Source organism: Rhyacophila brunnea, unplaced genomic scaffold (genome assembly GCF_057557595.1).
Source record: "Rhyacophila brunnea isolate RB1 unplaced genomic scaffold, BYU_Rbru_1.0 scaffold_21, whole genome shotgun sequence".
NCBI classification, from domain to species: Eukaryota; Metazoa; Arthropoda; class Insecta; order Trichoptera; family Rhyacophilidae; genus Rhyacophila; species Rhyacophila brunnea.
This window is the reverse complement of record NW_028232871.1, coordinates 11,412,683-11,431,027: the sequence shown is the minus strand read 5'-3', so window position 1 is coordinate 11,431,027 and position 18,345 is coordinate 11,412,683. Positions and strand designations below refer to the sequence as shown.

General features: G+C 34.1%; 1 protein-coding gene across 1 annotated transcript in view; it reads right to left on the bottom strand.

Annotated features, from left to right (window-relative positions):
* The window catches only part of spri (Src homology 2 domain-containing protein sprint), a 512,295-nt gene extending 495,696 nt beyond the window's left edge, over positions 1-16,599 (bottom strand). Inside the window, exon 1 of the mRNA XM_085949236.1 lies at positions 16,364-16,599. The gene's annotated coding sequence lies outside the window, so the exon portion shown is untranslated. The remainder of the gene's footprint in view (positions 1-16,363) is intronic.
* Between the last annotated feature and the right edge of the window lie 1,746 nt (positions 16,600-18,345).

The window sequence follows — 18,345 nt, the reverse complement described above, 5'->3', positions numbered from 1 at the left end:
CTCTCTACTCTAGCTAGGTCGAACCATCTGAACCATCGTTGCCGATCACTGAACTATTATACACACAGTACGATACTATAATTTTGATTCCGCAAAAAATGTAAAACAATACAATTTTACGGCAAATAGGCTAAAATACAATAATTTTGAAGAATTCAAGACAAGAAATGTTAATGTAAGTTTCAGAAATACTATATTTTTTACACTTTTGTAATATGGTCGTATAGGAAAAGATGACAATACTGATACACATTATCTATGTGTATATCTATGATATACATTATCTTAGGTGCCTACCAAATTTGTGGCCCAAATAAAACCAAAATAAATCACCTCAATGTGTTTAATCTAAATTTGTTTTTGTTTGATAATATTCTAACCTCATTGGGTCAGTGCCAAAATGAATAATGATGTGTAAATAAAGACTTTTTTTATCAAGCATTCATTATTAGGTACTACACTTATTTACAAAAGATATTTTAGATTTAATAGGTACATAATAATTAATACAAATAACTCCGATGTTTATAGTTTAAAAAAAACGCAAATATATTTCTGTTTTCTTGCAAAATCGAAAAAAATGTCAATTCGTCATAGAATACTTAATCCATATAATTATTAACTTTCAGCGCATCTATTCTATATACAAGGCGGCTACCGGCGGTTATCGAGGGTAGTTTATCATATTTATCTATTGAGATATTATAATTGTTACAATAAGTTCTCAACTGTCAAAACTGTCTATCTCACTCTAAAGCGCGAATTATATTATGGTGCATGCCGCTGAATATCACGTGACGTCACAGTAAGCTGCCGCTACGGAAAAAAGTGAATAATGTCGTTTTTTTGGTGTTTAAAATGTTATCAGACTGATGCTCCCATCCCGTAGCACATTTTGAACCTTTAAACTAACATTGACAGTTGGCAAAATCTGCCGAAATCACCAGAGCAACAATGAGGTCACCTCACGTTGAACAGCACTGCATCGACACCTGCATGTAGCAATGGACGTTTTTATCATCTTCTACATGCTTACACTTTTCGACCGACATGTCAAAATCACGTTTTTTTTATTTTGAGCGGTTGGCACTATGTATTTTCTATAAGAATGTTGTGTATTATCTATGGTCTGCAGGTTGGGTTCTGTTAAAACGTTATATATGGATGACATGGCGCAAGTAATTTTAACGTACGCACACGTAGAAACTGTTAAAATTAATTGAAATTAGCATGAATAATTAATAATAATTCGAATTACTAATACATTATAGTTGGCACTCTTCATTTGTGTCATTCTTCATTGAATTTACAGAGATGGTGATCGTTCAAAATATTCTGCAAAATGACGAAACCATAGACCATAAACATAGAAAGTAGGCGACATGTAGGCGACATGCACCTCAATTTGATCAAAACTTCAGTAGAAATAATTTATTTTAAAGTTGGAATAATAAATTTATAAGTCTCAAATGAGTATTGTGACAATGTCGATTTTATTATATGTATTATCAAATTTACGGCATTAATTTAGTTAGAAAGACAGAAGGCTGTAGCAAATCTATCAGTATTTCAGGCAGTTGTATTTTGATGGTTGTTTTAGAGGCAATATTGAAGCACGCATACCGGAAATACCGAATTTACCGTTCTCCGTCGGCCTTGATTGATAGCCTGTTGTTATTATGGTTTCCATTGTCGATAAAGAAACAACACCCGGCTGAAAGTGATTGTAAGCAACTCTTGTAAGCGAGATAATCAGGGTTGGGAAAATAAAATAACCGAATATTTTATTTACCGGGAATGATAGAAACGATGCGAGATGATAAAAATGGTATCCTGTACATTCTTCGATCACAAAATTCTTCGCTGTACACATTAAAAACATGAAACATTATAAATTCAAAGTGTCTACATTCAACAACGTGACATAAAAAAACAAAAACATATTTAATTAAAAGACAGGGTAATATTAGTGAATAAAATAACAACGGAAACACGCTAAGTAGACCCAAATAGAGACCATTGTATGTGGAAGATATCAATATACGATGCAATTTGATTAAACACAGTTATTATCTGGCATTTGGCATTACCAAGGAAAAGTTAGTTCTGCACATTGTGGCAACAAACAATGTATGCTCCCTTTCCAAGATAGTTATCAGATTACATTCTTATGGTTTGTTTTACATTTATATTTTATGTGCATTACCATTTATTTTTAAACGATGCTGAATGACATTTTTGTATTTTGTTAATGCTATAAAATTGATAGACTGACTTTCCAGAATGTCTCCTGAAATGTGTACAAGTCATTGGTAAGTAATAAAGAAAGCGTGGAAAAAATATTTTAGAGAGTCATATTGTCAGTGGAAATCTCAAGTATCAACGCGCAAGAGATGTCCTAATGACGTTAAAGGATTCCAAATATGATTTTTTTAAATACTTCTTTAAAGAATTTATCTAAAAGAAAATGTCTAAAAGATATTTGAGGCTACCAATTTCCATAGATTACAATAGGCACAATGTATGCCAAATTTGAATCCACTGAAGACAAAGTAGGTAGCCATTGAAAACAATGAAAACAAATTTAAATATTTATTTAAATATGCGTGACAACATCATAAGTATAACAACAGATGATATCATATTAATATAAGTAGATAATATCTACATTTATATCAATCCACTACGGGATGAAGGGCTCCGATACCTGATTTTAATGCTATCGGTTATACTATGCGGATGGCAGAATGCAGGCCTCGCCAGAGAGATATAACGAAGAGACAGTAAGGAACACGAAAACACAGAATGTTGTTTGCATTAACGTTATAATCAATTGTAGAAGCAAAATAAATATTAGCACTACTTTTAAAAAGTAAAATAACGATTTCAGTAATAAAACCGTCAAAACACCTTTGATAAAGTTCAACCCTGCGATAATCACGACGCAGTGCAACGAAACCTCGTAAGAAGTTGCCTGACCAAAGATTTATTATGATCTGAGCTCATAAAAACGCATCAAACTTGTTTGAAAGTTTCAGATACGAGTGTTCACTACTGCATAATCTTGCATTTAAAAGCAATTAATCACAGATAAGGTCAGGGGGCTTTCCCGAAAATCACTGGGCGAACGGCGGTAAAAATAAATCGAGCGGAAGCCTTGCCGGAGTGAAGGACCAGATACCAATATCTTGTCAGATAAATTTATTAATTAATAATATTGTGTTAGCATTTTAGTACTCTGTATAATTTTATTTTAGACAAAAATCTAGGAGTGATCCGTGACGTCGGTTAGTAATTAAAAGTAATAGGTACCTTACTTTGATTTAAAAATACAAAAGCCGATCGCCAATAGCAGCTAAATTTGGAAAGCGCTTCAGAGAGTATTATTAGTTAAAATGTGTCGCAATTAAATATGGCGCCTTTAGCATAGTGGTCTATGCGCATGGGCGCGAAACCCGAGAGATACAGGTTCGATCCAGCGGGGGTGTCTTACTTTTTCAACAAAGATTAGATATTAGATAACGATGTGTTTCCTCTGTGCTAAATAATTATTATTGTCTGCAGCGGTCAATTTTGCTTGAACCATGTTTCCCCTTGTTAAACTTCACTTCTTCATACAACATAAATAACGAAATGAACACTAATTAAATATTTTAGTGTTATAATAATATGCATGCATTTAATTATTTTAGTAAAAGTGTTTATCCATCAATCTTCATTTTAACTAGTATATAGTATGTCATAAACTTAGAAACACTTCCGGAATTCATAGATATTAATCAACAATAACAGAGAATAAAACGCTACACGAAAACATATTAATAAGATAAAATGACTCGCTCGACCAAATAGCCAGATGAACTTGCCAAAGGATTAGTTCAGTTAAGGTAGGTATCACATTTGACAACTAGATACCACACATCACTAGAAACGAATCTCGATAGTGTAAGGTGCTTAGTCTCAAAATAGAGGACCTGTATGATCAAAAGGGTCAGAGTTAATCAGACTAAACTGACTGGCTGTAAAACTGTGAAAGATCTGCGAGAGATATCAACATATAACATAGAGTTAGATCCTCATCCGTCTACATAGTACTTGCGGCGTCCAGTCAATGGGCCGCGCAATCTATGGGTCTCTTTTCGAAGTCACGCCGCTATACTAGGTAATTGAAATGCAGATAGGAAAAATTTGCCGTTAATATTTGAGAGTATATGATAAGATAAATATGTTTTGCAAGCACCATATTTTCGGGAATGGGACAACTGGACGCCAGGACAATTGAACGCCGCACTGTCGTAGACACGTAAACAGAACGTAGACGATGAATTTTAATCAGTTTCTATCTACTACTTAATAGTTTTAATTAATTTTACTCTTAACATAATGTTTTTTTTATAAAAAACTCTTTTTTCGTTGGAACTTAAACATATGCACGACTAAATCATCATTTACGTGTGCATTTTTAAATTCTCACCAACTAATCATAATATAATAATTTAAATATAAATAATGTTATTAAATATATTTTTTAAAAGTACTTACGTATAAGTACCTAACGTCTATTTAATTTCGATTTGCGTGGCGTCCAGTTGCCCGGCGCCAAATCGTCCTAGACCCAGATTTTCTTAGCATATGCAACTCAACATGTGGCAATAAATGAGTGACATTAACAGCCAACTACTTATCGATGCAAAATATCATTTTTGACAAAAACTAGAGACATTTTCATGCCCGCTATGTACATTTTCGAAACCATAGTATGAATGCATACATGAATTATTGACTAGTATTTATTCCATATTGAATTCACCGTGACAGGTGCCGGGCGCATCGCACCGGTGAATAATAAAAGAATGCAACATACGAAAGTGACAGTAGGAAATCGATCCCTGGCCCGCGGGACAGTAAGCCGATCGTTTCGATGGCTCAGCCGACCAGTAGCGCACCCAGGGGAGGGGGCCAGGGGGCCTTGCCCCCCCCCCCCCAAATATGAAAATCATCAGAATGATTTTACACATTGAAATTGAAAGCCAATAAACTATACCTTGGGCTTAGACAAACAACACGGCAAAAAATGATTTGTAATTCTCCAGCACCCTTTTTAGTAAAATTTCTTAGATTTTAATTTCTAACACAAAAATTTCGAAACACTGATGTCAGGTTTTTTTAGAAACCCGTTCCCTAATGAAATTCTCGGTGTCCACCCGAATTCTGGAGTGGTATAGGTGATGGCTGGGGAGGGTTGACAGGGCTCTAGCCTGGGGGCCCGGGCTGTGGGGGGCCGGCGTGTCGGGTTGACCAGATAAGTGAGATAAACACACATCATCACAACATTTTAAATTATATAATTGTCCAATATATTTTCAGATTATTATGTGTCGATACTCGACAGCTCCATTATTAAAGTAGATGTATTGAAAATCGCCAATAATTCACTGTATAAGTACCCTCAATTTGAAGTAAAACACAATTTAAAAACGTTAATGTAGTGTTTTACACTGTCTTTAATCTAAGCGGTGGATAGGGGGCCCGTCAAATATCCTAGCCCAGTGGTCGGCAAACTCATTAGTCAATAGAGCCAAATATCAACAGTACAACGATTGAGATTTCTTTTGAAAGCCAAATTTCTTAAACTGAAATTATATGCGTAGGTAGTAAGTAGGTACACTGCTAATTTACTTAATAAACTTTAGTTAAAGTTTTTAGTCCTAATTAAATTATAGGTAGGTACACTGAATAAAACTGAATATCATACGTAATAATGATCTTATTTATTAATAAAAATTAAATTGTAAGTCAGGTATCCATAAAATTGAATCATGACAATGACTGACAAACTCAATGTGAATAATGGCCTTGCATCTCCTTGTAAAGTTTGGGTAAGTCAGGTTCGTATGTTGTTGATTTAATTTTAAGCACGATTCCAGGTTCTCATCAATAAATCGATTTCTCAATTTACTCTTGATTTCCTCTCTTGGAAATCTTTTTACTAAGCACAAAACTTGCAATATTAACATTGTTGAAAGATTTTATTCAGTACCTAATTAAATACAGAACTTTATTTTTCTTGACTCTTCTCCTCAGCTGCTTTCTTCCTTGCATCATCGACAGAATATTTAGCGCAAAATTACGAGTTTTTAGTTGTAGTATCTCTCTAAATTTGAATGCGCTAATTTTTCCCGACACATAAATAAAGGTCGGTAAGCCATTTAAGTTTTGAATAAACGCGAAGTCTCGGTCTATTCAACATTACATTTACGGTTATCCTCTTCCATTTTCTTTGCTTCTTCTTTGTAGCCATATCAAATATGGCAGAGAGCATCTGTGGCAGAGCCGCGCTCAAGGGGCCAAAGAGCCGCAGTTTGCCGACCACTGCCCTAGCCTGAGGGCCCGTTTCAGGATGTGGGAGCCATGGTGTAGGTACACCGAGTGCAATAGACAAAAGACCGATAAACGAGATATTAGGCTGTGTTGTATTGAGTAGGTTGTGTATAATTTAAAAGCAATAATACTTTTTTGTCCATTTTCAATTAATATGTTGAAACCTCAATATTAAAAAACCAAAAATCTGCGATAAACATTCGGCGAAAAGAACGACTACACCCACTACGGTGGTGGTGTAAATCAAAAGAACATTTTTTTCGGTGGAATTCGGTATACATATTGTAGCTCTCTAGACCAGTGTTCCCCAAACTTTCGACATCTGTGTACCCCTTCTATAATTTTTGTAACACTGAGTACTCCTCGTCAAAGAAAAATGCATATAAGTACTTCAATAACAATCAAAATATATTCCTTTTGTAGTACATAAACAAAATAATAATAAACGAAAAATAAAATTCATTCATAATAAAATATAAATCAAAGTTATATTATAAAAAAATAACATTTATTATAAACCATGAGAAGGATGAAATTATTTATGTTGAAACGACAGATCATCATAATTTGGTTCCCTGGTTATTAATTTTAATCTGAGATGCGGTTCCACACCCAAAGGCTGTTCCTTTTTTTGACTTAATGTCTACAAATGCTGAAAAAGCAACTTCACATAGATATGAAGTTGAAAAAGGCAATGTATTTCAGGAATTTCTCTGTTAAAACTGGATACACATGTTGCATTTGCAACCTAAATGATGTTTAAGTACACTCCTTATATTTATTTTGCAAGAATCCGTCTGAAGCTAGTAATTCCAACAATTGCTCTTCTTCCGCATGCGATAAACCTAGCATGGATGTTGTATTAATGCTTGTTGCACCAGGCGTAGCCATAACCCGGTGCAGCACGTGCCCCCACCAAACTCTTCCCGTACCCCAGGGGGTATGCGTACCACACTTTGGGAAACACTGCTCTAGGCCAAGCGGGTAGCACAGCCGATATTATTTAAGCAATGTTTCAGCATACTAGGTACACATGTCCAGCATGGTCGCTGTTCACTTCCAATCCGCCAGTCGCTGATGACACGCTCAACGGTTACCGCCACTATGCCTCCAATTTAATAAAAACTAGGAGAAACTGTACAAATATATCGCCGTGTGTTGTGAAATTATGTAAAAATATTTATATGAAGAAGAAAAGGAGCCTATGGACTAATTTCCGTTCTCCTCCTTCGCCCCCCCCCCAATAATAAATCCTGGGTGCGCCACTGCAGCCGACTATAGCGACTTGCGACAGTCCGCTGGGTGTTTGCAACACTTTTGACATCGGATATTGCGCTTAAAAACGACGGCTAAAAAAGTGTACGGTAAAACTAATAATAAAACAAAACGTACAATGAAACCTTATCTATATAGGCCGAATACATAGTCACGAATCACTAAATATTAATACTTAGTCGTTAATCTGTCGGTTACCAACATGCGTAGAAAGGTGAGCGCGTGTGACGAATAATCTGCAAATCTGACAACTTTATTGTCACATTTTAACCAGAAATAAAACAGTTTTTAATGACTTATTTCCAACAAAGGAAAAATATTTTGAGTATCGGTTACATACGCAAATATGAAAGACTAACAGTATTTGACACGTCTTATTATATTATAAACATCGTTTACATAATATCTATTTATTTATTAGAAAATAGTATAATATTACAACTGACCAATGCGCCATAGCAATAAAACTATAAATAGTCATGAAATTAATACAAAAAGACTTTCTTTCTCATAACAATCAATATATTAATTGAGTTAGCATTTACTTAGTAGAATTCCATTTTACAAGAAATGAAAATATAAATAATAAGTATTAAATTTTACCGGTTTTTAAAAGGTTTTGTCGATAGCTATTTCGGTTGTAACAACTGAAAAAGCTATCGACAAAAACTTTAAAAAAAAACCTGTAGAATTTAATATTATTTATATTTTCATTTCTTGAACAATCAATATAAAACCAGAAAGAAGAATATACAGTAAGTTTATGAGTATGTAAACATCAAAGTAAAATATTAAAAAAATATATTAATTCAATCTTTATAACACGTCCACCAGTGGCGAAGGGTGGAGGTAGGCTCTTAAGATCCGCCATAAACAGTGCACATTAAACTTTTTCAGACATACGTATTTGTTTTCATTGAAATAAGACTACAATATACAGATAGTGTTAGTTAGTTTTTATAATTCAATTAAACCCTGAGAAACCAAGCCATAATAGATAATAGTCAAAAAATACATGTCTATCTATAAAATATGCAATTAAATCATACATAACTTTGAATATTTTATAAATAGAATACTATTTTTTATTTATTATAGTTTGGTTTAGGCAGGGCAACAATATGTGTAATATGTATTTTTAATCCAACGAAAACAAATAACTATGAATGAAAAAGTGTGCACAATTTTGTCGAATTGCCCAAATTAGACCAAAACTATTATGGTTTCGTTTAGGCAGGGTTTAATTGATTTTTAAAAACTAACTAACACCATCTGTAAATTGTAGTCTTTGTTCAATAAAAACAAATACTTATGACTAAAAAAGTTTAGTGTGCACTATTTATAGCGAGTCTTAACAGCCTACCTCCACCCTTCGCCACTGACGTCCACAAACATTATATAGTTTAAAAAATCAACCTTTATCGTGCTATCAAATAGCTTAATCCCACGATACACAGCATCAGTCCTGCGACGGTGATCACGAAGACTGCGGAGTTAGGAGTGATATTAGAATAGAGTGATATATTCTTTCGTAAACATACGCCACCTTAGTACGAATTTATTGCCATGTCACTAAAAATATACGAATTGAATGTGTGCATTTACAAATGTTAAACTATTGTAATGAAAGTAACCATTAAATTATTGAATGTTTATAATAGAACCATTAATTATTAAATGTCAATTCATATTGTACAGTTTTCATACTATTAATGCGGTATGTAAATTTAAAAAATATTGATTTAACAGCGAACTACATGATGTAAAAGTTAAAACATTGAAATATATTATATAGAAAAGACATGTTTTTAATAAACCACTTCTTTTATTCAACGAATAATTCACTAATTTTGAGAATGTAACATTCCTTATATTGAACAAACGTAACTTGAAAATACCTGAGATATACCTATACCTATTACCTACTAGAAAAAATCATATTTGAAAAAAATACGATGCTCGACGGGTTTGACCCCTAATTTGAAGACTAATTTTCAAATTATGTTAATACACAAAATTACATGTTCAGTGAAATGTTTTGTTTTAATTTCGCTCAAAGAATTTATTCAGTGGATTCTGAATGATTAGCAATAAAATCAAATAATATTAAAAAAAACGGTACTGTTCGGTTATACCGGAGGCAGCGGAAAACGCATTTTGAAAATCAAACAAATACAATAGAAATAGAAAACAAATAATCCAGTTTATCGGCTATTTTCAAAATGCGTTTTCCGCTGCCTCCGGTATAACCGAACAGTACCAACTTTCCTTCGAGATTTCTCCTACATCCAGATGTCAAATTCAAGTTAGAGAAATGTTATTAATTACATTTTTGCAATCGTATTTCATCCCATCTCGGCGCTCACCGGTCAACGGACTAGTTACAGCTCGAGGCTATAATACATTACTAACAGGCAATATATTATTTCATCTGTACCTACTTTATAGGTATAAATATTTAAAGCGACAGGTGTGGTGCGGTAAGATAGAGTCGAATTAATCCAACTAGCGAGAGAGGGGGATCTCATTCTGAGAAGTGGAAGGTCAAAACGAACGTAGAATAGATTATTATTAAAAAGACAAGGATGCAGAGATAATATTGGGTTTGGTAGCTATAACAATACATATTATTTATGGAGCAAAATAGCACCAGTGTTTGATTGTTGTTTACAATGCATATTGTAACTGTACCAATTATGTTTTATTGATTCGATTAACGCATAGTTTCCCAACAGTGTGTACAAAGGTACAGATTCGCCCTAGACTCTATATTATGATAGTAGTATATTGATAAACAGAAAGAAATGAATATTATATAATATAATATGTTCTTTCTTTCTTATGACCATGTCTGATCCTAATATTATGGGCCTCAACAGTGGACTCAAATCGTTCAAATCGGGAAATACAATGTGGTTGAACTATTACAATAGAGGGAGTACTAAGTACTTAATCCTGATTGTTTATATTATTTGATAGAATTATTTGGTGACTAGTGGATTAGCGGCCTGACAGCATTGCATGCATTTCTTGTAAATTAAAATGGCAACTTCCTGACTGTGTAATGTAATTACGATTGTACACGATTATTCATATACATATATAATATAAGTAATAATGATAGTTCATAGTAAGTATACAAAAAAACTTATTTTAGTCTTGTAGATAACAATCAGTCGCGCGTTTAGTAACACAGTGGCCCGACACACCGACTGATTTTTAGGCCTCCTACGATAAAAAAATATAAATTTTGTGTCCATAAATCCACCATAAAAAATGTACTTATTCTTTATTTCCAAATTCTGTCATAATTTACTGTCTCTTAGCAACGCATGATCTCTCTACTGTCATGGGACATCACTGATTTTAATTTTGTTGAATGACAGTCGAGCGTTTGTTCTGTGAAATCTAAATTAATATTATTATTTTTCTTCTTTCACCCTATCACGACCCAGCATTGGGACATAGGGCTAGGACAAGTTCGCGCCACTTCCTTCGGTCCATCGCCAACTCTCGCGCCTCCTGCCATGCCAGACCTGCATGGTGAAGGAGGGCCGGCCACGGCGACGGAACCCTTGATGCTGTGCCACAAGGGTACGAAGTATCTACTCTCTGGCGGCATCCGAAACACATGTCCAAGCCACGTAAAACGTCTCTTCGTGATTACTTCAATCACCGAAGGCTACTGTGTCTGCTCACGAGCCCGAGTGTTTGTAACGCGGTCGTAACAATGTACCCCTAAGATTCGGTCAGAAATATAGATCTCTTTATAGACTTTGGCACAATTTAATAATACAGTACACTCTCAGTGATCCGCCGCTCGATTATCCGACAACTACTGTAATCCGCCGTTATTTTTACTAGTTGAAAGTACAAAATCAAGCTCTATATCGCCGGTATTCGATTGTCAAATTCAGTAGTCCGCCGCGTACAAGTATACAACGCAGAGACAGGCTTATTTTGGAAACTTCTCCTTCGTAAAACGTACGTTCACCGCGAAGAAAGTAATGTACCAGGTAGGAAAGTGTCCAAGGACCGCAGCACGTCATTATGCCGTGCTCCAATGCAACCGGGATACACAAACTGAATCTTTTGGTCATAGGGAAAGCCAGGAATCCTAAGCCATTCAAGAATATTTGCCTCACTGAACAACTGGTTGTGTCAAGTGATTTACTTACTGTTTAATATTTAGTTGATACCCTTAGTTTATAAATATGTATAATTTAGTAAATACTTGATTTTGATTATAAATAAAAGCGTAATTTGCTAGTATGTAATTGTATGACAGGTTTGGTTGAATCAGTTAGTGTCATTTGCGTTTTTATCAAAAAATATCAGATCACAAGTATAAAGCTACAATTAATGCATTTCGAAATAATTTGCAACGAATTGAGTCTTAGAAGATTACCCTATTTGGGCTTTACGTTCACCTAAGAACCAACCTATTTAAATTGGCATTTTGTCGATATAAAAGGGGGACTGATAGATTATTTTGTAGGGAAGGCTTTTACGAAAAACACTACCATATAAGTATCATATAGATAATATTATGTATTCAGTTTTAAATATGCAATAGGTAAGGGCGCAAGGGTCGGTGTACGACTGTACGTCATATCTACATATTATAATATTATGATTGTACCAAATGCATTAGCACGGTGTAAAGATAATGAAAACCTAATGAATAATTCATTTACACATATTATGCACATACTGGAAAGATAAGATAACATTATTGGCATATGTATTACTAAGTATATAATTAAACAGATAATTGAGTCGCTTAGAATCATAACTCACATATTGCAATTTTGTCGTTTTTTAGTTAAATATGCCAAGTGATTCTAAATGAATTAATCTATAAACCGAAAAATAGTTGAGTATTAAAAGTCAATTTAAACCATGTGAAAATCGTTGACAAAGTTCATTGTTGGTGTAATATGTCGTATATTTCAAAGAATAGAGTTTTGTCACCAACGCCTTCCTAACCAATCGGGGAGCTCTATTTCTCATAGTATGCTGTATGTCTGCAACGTTAGGAGTATTAGGTATATATATTTAAAAAAAAAAAAAAAAAAGTTATTCGACTCTCTCACTCATTAATATTCTAGGGAGTTCAATACTGTTCTTCTAATTACAAAAAATAGTGTTCTGTTGGTTTTTAGCGATTATCTCAAAACTTGATTTTTGGAATATGTGAGTTATGATTCTAAGCGACTCAATTGGTTAAAATAGAATTAATTAAAAGTCACCGATACCTCAGAAAAGACAGCGTTATAAAAAACAGAAATAAAAAGGAGACAGATAGATATACAGAATGAAGAAATAAACTGATCGGTTTGAATTTTTTAAATCGATCAGATAGACAACGGCTAGATCAGCTCGCAACTCGACCACTGCTATCTAAAATTTATTTTGTCCGATTGATCTCCAGCGTTCGACAACGGTTGAATATAGGCGCCAACTTCTCCACTACCCGCACCTCACCTCACCACTACATCGTTGCGATCTGACCACTTTACCGACTCTTTATGAATTGTTGCAAGTGCTTAGTCGTATCTTAACTTCGGAACTTCTTGAGATATCGAAATGAAAATAAGTACATATTATATTGGTATAAATATAAATAATTGGTACCAACGAGTGAGGTTATAACAAGGTTTAAAAAAAGCTTGGGATAAACTTAAACATGACGTGTTAAAGAATAATATGTTATTTTCAATGTTTACGTGTGTATTAGATATACATAATATTATGTAAGTATTAAAATTTGTCACGCAAACGAAACGCGCATTCAATATTGGTAATATTTGAGGATATTCGTCGCGTTCTGTGTTTCTTGTGATTGTACATAACCGTCATAAAGCAATAAAGCGAATCCGACTTCAAAACATTGGTCAATTGCGACTGCTTTTCACATGTCTATCTTATTAATCTGTTCTGCGGTGGGTAGCGTAGGCATACAATGACGTCCCGTGGGTGTAGGCTGAATGAGCGTCGCTTGGGGGCGGCAGTCACTGGAAGGGCGGCAAATCGAGGAAAATTATATCTTTCCATTAAAAAAAATCATCGTTCGGGTTCACGATATCTAGTTTACTTCCGTTGCCCTTCAACGTCCTTGGTGACCAGAAACCGGAGACCACACTCGCAGATTTGCGATTAGTCTGATATTTCATTGGTAATGTATCCATACAACACATTTCTTAGATATTGGACTCATGAAGGATGATAAAAATAACGTATAAAAAAATGAGGCGGCATTTTGGCGCTGCCTATGGGCGGCATTTTATCTAGGGACGTCACTGGGTATACGTTGTATAAATTTTTTGCACCCTTTGCTTAGAGAGAGAAGCTTTGCTTATAAGAGGCATATTACTGATAATATGCCCCTTTGCCTGATTACTTCGCATAAAATTAGATCAAACGATATTCACTTGTATTACTTTTTATGTAGTAATAAATAAATTAAGTAGGTACCTACATCATTTTCATCCTAGAGCCGGAGTGCAAAGTTAAAAAGCATATTATAGTCTACTCAGCGACGTCCCTAGACAGAAAGCCGCCCCTGAGCAGCGCCAAAATGCCTCCTCAAAGTATTTTTTATCATCCTTTCATGACTTCAATATTTAAGAAATGTGTTGAATGGATACATTACTAACAAAATATAAACTGTAATTATTCGCAAATCTGCTCGTGTCGTTTCTGGTCACCAAGGACGCCGAAGGACAACGGAAGTAAACTAGACATCGCGAACCCAACAAAAAATTAGTCCTATTAAACCTTTTGTGTATATTAATACATTATGTTTCCAACCAGTAAGCTGAATTTTTAATGGAAAGATATTTTCGTTATTACTAAGTTTATGTACCTAGATATTTCTCCTCGATTTGCCGCCCTTCCAGTAACTGCCGCCCCCAAGCGACGCTCAATCTGCCTACCCCCACGGGACGTCACTGAGTCTACTGACAATTTAGTTTTTAAGCTGTGCATGTTTCATTGGTATTGGTCCAATACAGTTTCCAATTTTTCTTATCCTGTTTGGCATATTTTAGTCATTTTGGCAACTGTGGAAGCATAGCATAAAACTACCTACATTAAAATGTCAAAAATCATGGTAATAAAATACTAATAAATAATTCATTTAATATAATCCCTACGATGCATAATAAATTAATACTTTAATCACAGGCCAGTACCCATTTTAGATAAGTTATTAATTGATAATGCGTCCGGTTTCTGTGAGAAAATATTTTAAAACAACTTCTGTGTGTTGTGTAGATTGTAGAAAAATAACATTTCACCTGTAAAGTACATAGCGATTATCTAACATTGACACCTCGTATCTGACATTCAATACTTTTGATAGGGGCTAGTTGAAATGTTATACAAAAACTATTAAATGATATTAAATAAAAACAAAATTAGAGTTATATTCAAAATGAAGTAAATTATTTTTGCACTTGACGTATTTTTGTTTTTATTTAATATCATATACCTAACATTTTAACTCCCCCTATCAAAAAAAAATCGGTGTGTGTACTTATGTACGCGCGTTAGAAGTTAAACTTCTTGGGCGTAACAAAACAAAAACAAAACTTGTGATAACCTAGGTTCTTCGACTAGCTCTTAAATAGGTATCTTGTTAAATTACACACTTAATAAAACTCGCCGCTTATTGAAGCGCCGTTGGTTTATTTCTATAAATTTTAACTTATATTACTAAATTATATAATTATTTATCGTTGTTTTTATTTTTAAAGTAGCAAAAATCATCTGACGTTTAATCGTTTGTTTACGTAAGGAATTGCAAATGGCCGACAATAATAAATTCGCTGCCTAGGCAACGGGACAATTCTAAACTAGAATATTATAATGTATAATCGTCACGATTACAGTATCATACAGTGGCGTAAAGGTAGTGCGTTCGGCTGATAACCGAACAATCGGCGGTTCGAATCCAATCGAGTGGGGTTTTTTCGTGTGAAAAATTAAATTATGTGTTACATGTCACACGCCAAAAATACACTCTGATCTGATTTCCCAAACGCGCCAAAAGAAGTATATCTTCAAAAATATTGAATGTCAGATACGAGGTGTCAATATTAGAATATCGATAGGTAGTCAAATTATATCTTTTACAGTTTATGACTCTTTACGTGATTCCCAATGAAAGAAATAACACCAAAAACCGACCAGCATCTATCATTCTATCACAAAGCGTACGTGAATCATGATGTATCCTTGAATATTAATTGCCTATCTATATTACTTCAATTTGATTGTACTTGTAACGCATAATCATATTCTAAGAAACAGCTATTTCTGCACAGGCTAGAGAATTTACAATTATTGCGAATGGCATAATCACTATGCATGTGGGACTCACAGGTAATTAATTAAATAAGAATTAATTAAAATTAACGTTTCGAAACGGTAAAATTATTAATAATGAATAATAAACGTATGTCTTACTGTTCACTCCTTTACCCAAATTGCACAGTTTTCGAAGGCCACTATTTAAAAACAATACTTAAATAATTAACAAAAACAAAAAACCACTGATCAGCAATAACATAAACACAGCATTATAAATTTAGAACTGAACACAAAAAAAACGTTGCGAAACTTCATGTGCAAGAAATTACACAAAAAAAACAATGTAACAAAAAAAAAACAACACAATGATAACGTAGTACGAAAATAATACTTTTAAAAGAAACGAAATTGTTCACTGAAAGTTGTATATTTCACAATTTTTAATGTTAATCGGTGATAATGTTTATTTGTGAGCTATGCCGCTTTTAGATAGCGCAGAATAGCCACAAAATAAAATTATTATGATAGAAAAAAAAAACAAGCAACTGACCGAAACAATTTGAATTTCGAACATTGTTTTTTTTAAAAGGGAAAACGTCAATCCCCCAACACTGTTTATTCTCGACTGACGTTTCCGATTCTCAAACATTTTGAGCGCCCGTCGTTGAATACTGCGCACGCGACCGGATCAGAGCGAGACACACATACACATAATTAATATACAAGAAAGAGACAAAATACCGTAGATATTTAAATAGAGAATTTTCTTCCAAGATGTACATGGGCGCAAATAGAGATGCTGTTTCGAAAGCCGGCTAATATTATATTATTTTTGGCAATGGAACACAAAGTGAGGTTAGGTTTCATCATTTTGCCGGTTGAATGGCCAAATAATCGAGATTGTACAATATTTAAAAGTGATAGAGGAAGTCGTAAACTTGCCAGACCACTTCGGAGTTAATTTTATATTAGATATTAGCTTCAGATTAATATTTTTCATTGGATTTCGTCATCATCATCAGCGAGATCGATCCACTGCTGGATAAAGCCTCCCCTAGCTTCTTCCACTCTTCTTATTCGCTTCCACTTACGTCGGGCGAGTCTCGTCGATTAAGTGGGTTTTAGGGTGGTCGTTTAGTCAGTTTAGTTGTCCCTGTATACCCCATTTATAGATAAATCACTATAGGTACATTAGCACCGTTGGTACCTACTGCAAAACGATTAGAAGTTGTATGGATTGGTAATGATTAGTCCAGTGTTGACCGTTTTTCTTAGCATTTTTTGATTAGGCATTTAGCTTGTAAAATTCGCATCTGGCATAATACTCATACAAACGACAAACTAGCATTTTTGACACATCACACTTGAAAATCAATATAATATGGCGGTACTATGTAGCCTTTTGCATTATATTATTATTTATTACCAACAAATTAAATGTTATTTACGATAATTAATTATTAATGGCCATATTATTTCATAACTGCATTAATTTTATTATTATTTGTATGAGTCCAGTGACGTCATTAGACTGCCCCTAGGCAGCGCCCAAACGACGCCCCATTTTTATACATCATTAGATCCTTTCCTGACTCAAATATCTAAGAAATGTGTTGTATTAATACATTACAAACTAACAAAATATATACTTATCACTAAAACTAATTTAAATGCCATCTCTACTTCAATAGACAATATTGCGAGTCCACGGTTTCAGATACATTTAAAAAAAAACACCTGAATACTTTTAAAACTCGCGAATGACTGTCAAAAATATTTGGATAAATTAATTAGGTAAGTATGTACCAACCCATAATTCAAATACCTATAATTCGCAAATCGGCACATACCATTACTAGTCATCAAGGATGTGGCGTCCAAGAACAACGGAAGTAAACTATACATCGCGAGCCCCTGGGAAAAATTACAGTCCTGTTGAAACTTTTATGTTAATTAGTACATTTTGTTTCCAAACAGTGAGCTGATTTTTTTAATGGAAAGATATCTCCGTTATTACTAAGTTTAGGTAGCTATTTCTATAATATATTATGTCTAATAATTCTCCTCAATTTGCCGCCCTTCGAGTACCTGCCGCCCCCAAGCGATGCTCAAGCTGCCTACACCCACGGGACGTCACTGGTATAACTAATTTATTGGGTCTAGGACGATTTGGCACCGGACAACTGAACGCCACGGAATTTGAAAATAAATAGACGTTAGGTACTTATAGGTACTTTAAAAAATATTCAATATTATTATTTATACTTTAATGATTATGTTATGATTTAATAGTTGGTGAGAATGTAAATATACAGACGTAAACAATGATTTAATCGTGCATATGTTTAAGTTCCAACGAAAAAAGAGATTTTA